At 44.9% G+C, this 8888-nt stretch overlaps 1 pseudogene; it reads left to right on the forward strand.

Annotated features, from left to right (window-relative positions):
* The first annotated feature begins 1005 nt into the window (after positions 1 to 1005).
* Positions 1006 to 7899, forward strand: LOC130117073 (uncharacterized; annotated as a pseudogene).
* Positions 7900 to 8888: the final 989 nt, after the last annotated feature.

Here is an 8888-nt window from a genome sequence, read left to right on the forward strand (position 1 = left end):
CCTTTTGTCCTCGTCGCCAGTGTGATGTTCTCGTGTGTAATACAAATAGGCAGACAACTTATTAAACAAACACGGAACTTTACTGGAGAAGCTCAGGTTCAATCCATACAGCCGTACTGTGAACTACTGTCTGACCAACTTATTTCGTGGGTTCTGCCTCACGTAATGTATGACTGCACGTGATGGCAATACGTCACTGTTGTAAATATTAATCACTGTAATGTTGTACACATCTGTAAACATTACACTCCCTCACCACATCCATAAACCTCCTCTTTGGCGTTCCTCTTTTCCTCTCCCCTGGCAGCTCCATATTCGTCATCCTTCTCCCAATATACCTAGTATCTCTCCTCTGCACACTATTTGCACCCTCATCTTCCAAAATGTACATTACTGCAATGCTCTCCACCCTACAATGACTGTGGACTCCACCTCAGTCTCCTGTGAATATAAATAGATAATTTGTGATGAATTTTGTTGTCATGAATTTTATACCCAACAGCAAATGCTACATAAAACAGATATGAGCTATAAATGCATTTCCATGTGAATGCAGTGCAGTGTTTTGAATGCTGTATGTTCCACCTGAAGTTCCTGCTCTGTTTCTGGGACTGCACAGTCTGTGGACTCCTGAGATTGCAAATAGATCATTGGTGATAAATTATGTTGGTATGCAGCTCATACTTTACAGAAGTTGTTGCATAAATAACAAATGATGTGTGTAAATGTTAATTATTTCTTTATTTTTCATATGACTAATGCAGTGTTTTAAATTTTGTGTATTTTGCCTGAAGCTCTTGTTTGTCTGGGACAGCACTGTCTGTGGACTCCACCTCAATCTCCTGAAATAATTTGTGATTAATTCTGTTGGGTTTCACTATATTTGTATGGCATATATATTACATAGAGTACATGACAGACAATGTATTTGCAGTCTGAATAAAGTCTCTTGTACCTCAAGCTTCAGCTGTTTCTGTGGCTTAGGTTCCCGCCAGCTGAGGGTAGATGTGCCTTGCCCAGAAACAGCTGATGGTATCCACTGCCTTAGAGATTAAATCTTCATCTCGTTGGACATGGAAGATGACTGTTTGCCTCAGGGTCCAGGTGATGAAGTCTGCAGAGATAGATACATCTGCAGCTGCACCTGTAAAATGAAAAAAGTACAGACTAGCCTCCTGACAGTGCCACCCCACAATCACCAAAATGGCTACAAATACAGAAAGTACCTTTTGAAGTGTTATTTATTGTATTACCTGGTTGTAGTAGCTGTGGTTGGTCGTCAGCGACAACAAAGTGTCCAGATGTCCTGTCTTGGCTGCGGGCGAGTGATCAGGTGAAATATAACAGGCCCACTTCAAGGGACACTTTGCCTCAACCACTCTTTTCCCACGGCAATCACAGGACAGCTTACACCAATGTAGGGCTTGTCTTTGCACACTCAGAAGCATGCCCTTAGAATCTCGAGGCTCTTGTGGGCCGTATATTCCTCATTTGATACGGTGATTGAAGTGTGTGCTGTGCACGTGGTCGTTAGGTCTAGGGCAGGGGTGGCTAACCATGTGCCATGGAGAGCCATGTGTACGCAGGTTTTCATTCCAGCCGGACTCCACACCAGGTGATTTCACTGATCAGCAACCCTTCAACCAAAGAGGAAGAATGTATCAGTGAAATCACCTGGTGTGGAGTCGGGTTGGAATGAAAACCTGCATACACATGGCTTTCCATGGCACTGCTTAGCCACCGCTGGTCTAGGGCATGCTTATACATTTCCATGGCCTCCTTTTCATAATCCCTACTCCAAACAATGCTTGGAGTTGTCTTTATGCATGCTCAATAACCACAATAATCCAGGTAAGGAAATCACAGAAAGTTGAATCAGTTCATCTAGACATGTTCATTGAGGGAAATGTTTCATCACTTGTCTAGGTGACCTCTTCAGTCTCAACTGACTGCAGGTATCCCCACCCTTATAAACAATACTGTGGCATAAAGACCGAAAACGATTGGTTTCATTCATATGCAAATTGCCGTGACCATTATCTAGAGTTACAATGGCAGTGTGTACTATTCACAGAGGATTGGGGAATGGTTGTAATCACAGCATTGTAAGATGGCGACAGATGTACTCTTAGCCCCCCCGTTCAGTGATGGTTGTTCCTTCTTCACATAGATGGGATCTTTGACTCACCCATTCAAAGCAGCATTGATAGGAGGAAGGACCCCTGCTCAGGTGCAGACAGAGTGGGATTACACCTAAACATGCAAAGGAAATCTTGGGTCAAAGGCCACCGAGCTAACAAGATCCTCCAGAAGGCACAGAGCCAGCTGTTGAACGAACACGTGAGACAAACTAATTTACCATCGACGCTTTGAAAGACAAAGAAGAGCAGATCCAACAGAGACTTACATCAAGACCACTTTCTAATGTGTAATTGAGTTCATGGAGAAGGCTCGTCTAGCACAACACGGAAAGTCGATAACCAGGCAGCAAAAGAAGTTCGACCTACTTGCTGCAAGCCAGAGACATCAGCAGACAGCGGAGAGCACCCTCAACGACGGACAAGAGACGGACACCAGACGCATGCCGGCGATGTGGGTGAAGAATGTGTCTGACAGACAACTCACCCAGGCGGAGAAAGACATCCTTGCTAAAGGTGCGAATTTTTCTGTCACGCCAAAGCAAATCCCGCCCATGGAAGTGATCACAGCCACCGAATCAGCGATCCGTAACAACAACATCATGGACCTGGAATCAGAGCAGCTGCGGATGAAAGTTTCAGCCTGCCTCAGCAATGCGAAACCGCTGCCTTCCAACATCAGCAGAGATGAGAGGAAAGTACTTACGATGCTCAGTAAGTCAAGTCAGTTTTATTTGTATAGCCCAATATCAGAAATTACAAATTTATCTCAAGGGGCTTTACAGCAAATCAGCATCCTGTCCTTAGACCCTCGCATCGGATAAGGAACAACTCCCTAAAAAAAACCTCAGGGAGAGCAACAGAGAAGGAATCTCTCTCCCAAGACGGACAACATACAATGGATGTTGCATTTACACAATTTACAGAATACAACATTGAAGGGGATAACAGAATTGTAATGGAATTGTAAAATTTATGAAGACTATGATGAGGAGGATGCCTAGCAGTGTCCAGACGCCACCAGAACTGCCCAAGACCCAAGCCACACGACCAGCATCACCATGTAAAAAAAATTAAAAAAAAATCACACATCTTAGTGAGAGAAGGATATAACATCGAAACAGGATAACAAATTGTATGGAAAGAAAATGTGATGAGGGGGATGCTAGGCAGCATCCAGGTGGTGACCACCATCACCACGGAGACCTGGGAGGACGACAGACTGCACGTGCACACAAGGGAGACTGACATGACACCATTCACACAAAGAAAAAGAGAAAGGAGAAGACATCATTCAGAGAGAGAAAGGGCATGTGAGAGAAGAGAACAGTTTGCAATAGTCAATAATTTATACACTATAATCTCATCAGCAGAAAAGTGCTTGGTAAATTCACTGAGACAGAAACCGACCCGCCATGCAGTACAGGTTGTGAAGCACTCATTTAAAAGGCAACTAATCGTAGCTTAAGGCAAAAAGATGAGTTTTAAGTTTGGTTTAAAGTACTCAACAGACTCTGATTGTCTGATGGCAGCAGGCAGGTTATTCCACAAGAACGGGGCCCGATAGAAAAAGGCCCTGTCACCAGCTGACTTCTTTTTAACTTTGGGTACACACAGGAGCCCTGTATTTTGAGAGTGAAGAGCTCAAGATGGAATTTACGATTTAAGGAGATCAGACAGGTGAGATGGGGCAAGCCCATTTAGGATTTTATAAGTCAGCAGAATCACCTTGAATTCTGATCTAACATGGATAGGAAGCCAATGAAGGGAGGCAAGAATTGTAATGTGGTCAAATTTCCTTGATTTGGTTAGGATTCTAGCTGCAGCATTCTGGACTATCTGAAGACTTTTAGTACAAGCATGTGGCAGACCTGAAAACAGAACATTACAGTAATCAAGTCTGGATTAAACAAATGAATGTATTAGAGTCTCTGCATCAGCCATGGACAGAAAAGATCGAATTTTAGCCATGTTACGTAAGTAAGGCAGTCTTGGTGATTTCTTACAATAACATCCCCATCCGTCCGGCGGACAAAGTCAGATGCACTGTTGTATTAAACCAGACAGACTATCATGAGAAAGTTATGACATTACTAGGTGACATGAATACTTATGAGCCCCTGAAACGAGATCCAGGCAGTTGTTACAAGAAAAAGGTGATGGATTGTCTGAAGCTGTTAGAACAGGACAATGCTGTTGACAGAATTTTGTACCACAGATTATACCCAGGGGAAGCTACACCTAGTCTGTATGGTTTACCTAAGATACATAAACAGGATGCGCCATTACAGCCTATTGTTTGTATGATTAACTTAATGACCTATAACATTTCTAAGATTCTGGCATCTATTCTTAACCCGTTGGTAGGCAGTACTGAACATCACATTCAGAACACTATGGGTTTTGTGGATAAGGTGAGGGACATCATTATGGAGGGGAATGAAACAATGGTGTCTGATAGTGTTATGTCTCTTCACGTGCGTTCCTGTTGAATAGGACCACCCTTAACACTGACCAAGTGTGTCTGCTCCTGAAGCTGTGACCTTCAGTCCACGTACTTCACATACAGCGGACAGTAATATAGGCACAAGCATGGGTGTGCTATGGGTTCCCCAGTTTCACCTGTAGTGGCCAACTTGTATATGGAGGAAGTGGAAAAGAGGGCTCTGGTGTCCTATCCAGGGACTCCACCTAGCCATTGGTTCAGATTTGTGGACGACACCTAGATTAAAATGAAATCTCAGTACATACCACATTTTACTAACCATATTAACTCTGTGGACAACCACATCAAGTTCACCAGGGAGGATGTGAAAAATGACAGGTTAGCCTTCTTAGACTGTGAAATTGCAATTGGTGATTGGGGACATTTGATTGTTGATGTTTACCTTAAATCAACACATACTGATCAGTACTTAAGGTTTGACTCTCGTCATCAGCTGGAGCACAAATTAGGAGTCATCAGGATGCTATATCACTGAGCTGACAACGTCCCCACTGACACAGCTGCCGGGGAAGGGGAGAAATTCTATATCAAACAGGCGCTGGATAAGTGTAGTTATCGTAACTGGGCGTTTGTCAAAGCCAAGAAGACGCCCAAACAGTGCACCAGCTGATTGAAGAGAGGAGAAGCACAACAGCTGCCTAAGCATAAACCAGTGGTGATTCCATACGTGGCGGGAGTTTCTGAACAGTTTAGATGTGTATTTTCTAGACATCGCTTCTCAGTTGCTTTCAAACCCCAAAATACGCTGCACCAGAATTTTGTCCGTCCCAAGGATCGGGTCCCCTAGCACAAAGAGAGCAATTTAGTTTACGCTGTTCAAGTGGCAGGAGGATTGCCGTGACTTGTACATCGGGGAAATCAAACAGACACTGGCCAAGAGGATGGCACAACACAGAAGAGCTAACACGTCAGGCCAGGGCTCCACAGTCTACACCATCTACAGGCCAGTGGCCACTCTTTCAAGAATGAGGATGTGCACATCCTTGATAGGGAGGAACGCTGGTTTGAACTGGGAGTCAAAGAGGCCATCAGTGTGAAGAGGGAACGACCATCCCTGAACCGGGGGAGGCCTAAGAGTACATCTGTCACCATCTGTCAATGCTTTGATTGCAACCATTCCCCATTGCTCTGTGAATAGTACACTTTGGCATTGTAACTAGTTAATGGTCACAGCAATTTGCATATTAAACCGATCGTTATTTTCGGTTGTTATGCCACTGTATTGTTTATAAGGGCGGGGATACCTGCAGTTAGTTGAGACTGAAGAGGTCACTCAGGTGAGTGATGAAACATTTTTCTCAATCAAAGTTGTGTCCAGATGAACTGATTCAACTTTCTGTGAATGCCTGGAGTTGTCAGCCAGTTTTGCAGAGACTCTTCTGCACAATCTCTCAGCAGTACCTTTGATGGCTTCTCAAGAGACGTGTGTAGTACCCTGTGCGTGGATGTGCCTGTGACCCTCCCAATTCTTTGCTGGTGCCAAGATGAACATTCTGCCTGGTCTTTGGTTTCTTTTTCTATTGCCTGTACTTGATCATCAGAAAACCCTAAGAGATTTTCAAACCATAGCTTGGGCCTGAAAGAGTGTGCATATCCCTTAAAAGTGCTGAGACCAACAAGCAGTTCTCCAGTGGCAGACATTTCAAGGAACTATTGTTGATGTTATTTGTCGTCTTTGGAACTAACCTCCACTTTTTTTTTCTGACTCTCCTCTTTCTTTTTGCTTTGTCTGTAGAACTTAATGTCCTTCACCATGTCTGCCTTTACCTTTTTGGCACAGGCTTTGTTCCAGGCACAGGCAATGCAGGTTGGTGCCACACTTGTGTAGCCAAGGTGAACAGATACCTCTTAGCTTAAAAAGGAGTGCCCTGACATGAGAAAAACTTTCTCCCAGTCTAGAATAAATTAGAATACAATGACTTACTCTTTTACCAGATAGGAAGGGAATTTCTTCTCTTCTGTAAAAATTTGATAAGTGGCATTGTAATTAATACTGTTATGTTATGCGGTCAGCTTACCCAGAGCCATGCAATCACAGTGACCCACTTTAACCCCTCCAGTCTTCTTAACAGCAACCCAAGTGTTGTGTTTTCGAATACACAGGACCTGATGTTAAAATCCAAAATGCCACCTCTTAAACGTCCATGCTCCTGGTGCTGATGGAAGGCTTAAGCACTAACCTACGCTACTTTGATGTTGAGAAAGTCTGGGCAAACAGGTCATTGGGGTTTTCAAGTGGGCTCCTACTTTCATCAGTGTTTTGCTGACTGGTGCCCATGACTTCTTCAGTAGGCTCAGCAGTGTGTTCTGACATCTCAGAACCACCCCGCTCTGCATCTGCCTAGCCAGTTTAGTTCAGAGACCAGCTGGGGTCTTTCCTCTTCAGCCAGAGCTACTGGCTACTCTGCTCTGCCACCTGATGTCTCCTTGATGGCTTGGCATAGGGCTTGTCCATTTATCCCCAGATCCCTCATCAGTCTTACAGTAGATGTTGCCATGAAGCCTTGACATCCAACTTCTACACGGCAGATGTTTGCTCTTCAGCCCTGCTGTTCTGCCTCCGCTGCGAGCTCTGTATATCAGTTTTTCTTTCTTTCAAAAGCTTCCTGCGCCCTGCACAGGAGCTTTCCAAGGGACCGTAAGATCCACAGAGTACACCATGTGCTGGGAGTTGGACTACAGGACCAGAACAGGCCTGGTGAATGCTATCTCTTATGGAACCTTGTCCACCAGCATCTGCCAGTCCTGGGCTGCCTCCAGCTGTCCAAACCTGGCCTTTGGTGGAATCTTCCTTTGTCTTTGTTCCCCTTCCCGAACAAAAGCAAACTGGCTGGTTGTTCTGGGTGACAAGGCATTGTTGGTTGTTCTCCTGCTTTCCAGTCACTGCCAGTCACTTGAGCACTTGATTGTGTCTCCAGGTATACCGTCCTTGGGAGAGTCTCATTTAGGCAAGGATGTGCCTAAGTGTAGCTGGTGTTGAACACAGGGGCATGATAGATCTTCACCCAGCTTTTGGTTGAGATTTTAGGAGTAGGAAGGACATCATAGCTTGCTCAAATGAGGAAACTTATCCTGCTTGACTCCATCTCCCACATGTCCTTCCAACTGATCTTACGTTTCTCCACACTCTCTCATCTCATCCACTGGCCCTGTTTAGCTTGCGACACAGCCTTAGCACACCTACTCGACTCCTCCTGTCAGTGGATTTCAGCCATGACCAACTTCTGCTGCTCTAATGAGGATGCCTTGTTCTAGAAAGGTCATTTTCTGCCAAGCCCCAAGCCCATTCTTCCGTGTTGGTCTTAGCCCACAATGTTGCCATAGTGGAGAGCAGATTTTGCCTGCTGTGCCACATTCTTAACCGTCCATTGCTTTCCTGTTGCCAGGGTTGGGGCAGCAGCTCAGATCAGTGTCTCTTGATACTGCCAGGATAATCTCTAGTCTCACTTTAGTGCATTTGAACTCTTCTGTGAGGCTAGAGAGAGGCAGCTGGGGTAGCCCCTGAACATACAGGCCTTTCCTGCTCAGGCATCGAGGAACACCTAACCATTTTCTCACATAAGATTTGCTGATGTTCTCCAGAGAACCCTGGGATGCCAACTTTTTGGGCTATTGTATCCACAAGATTGTTTCTCTCCAGATAGCTAGTCATCCTCTGAGCTATAACACTGAAGAAAACCTTATCTTCTACATTGAGGAGACTGATGGGGCGGAATAGGCTGATCCATGGATTCCCTCTCTTTCAGAATCAGGACTCCTCCTGACCTGCGCCATGCTTTGGGTATGATTCCCTTCTCCCAAGCCACACTCATTAGCCTCCACTTCATTAGCACACTTGTAGAGTCAATACGGAACCCATTTGGTCCTGGGGCTGATGATGGTCTTGCCTGCTTTACTGCCTGCTCCACTTCACTCCACTTTGGAGGATTAATGTCCATCTGGTGCTCTGGTTGTTTGATTGGTGGGATGTCTGATGGAATAGCTGTCTGCACGTTCCTCTTGTCATCTGCATACATTCTTTCCAGATGCTCGTCCAGCTTCTGCCTTGATGTTTTCAGGTTACCTCCCTTGTCTTCAGTGAAAAGTGATTTCACAAACTTGAAGGGGGCCTTGAAGAAATGTGATCTTGCTCATTCTTTTTCCTGTGACTTCTACAGCTTCTCTGCTCATCTGAGGGTTGTTAAATGGCTTTTGGATGTTTCCCTGGAAAATACTGATGCCCTCCTCCTCACTATCAGAAACCT

The sequence above is a fragment of the Lampris incognitus genome, chromosome 8 (assembly GCF_029633865.1).
Source record: "Lampris incognitus isolate fLamInc1 chromosome 8, fLamInc1.hap2, whole genome shotgun sequence".
Classification (NCBI taxonomy): domain Eukaryota; kingdom Metazoa; phylum Chordata; class Actinopteri; order Lampriformes; family Lampridae; genus Lampris; species Lampris incognitus.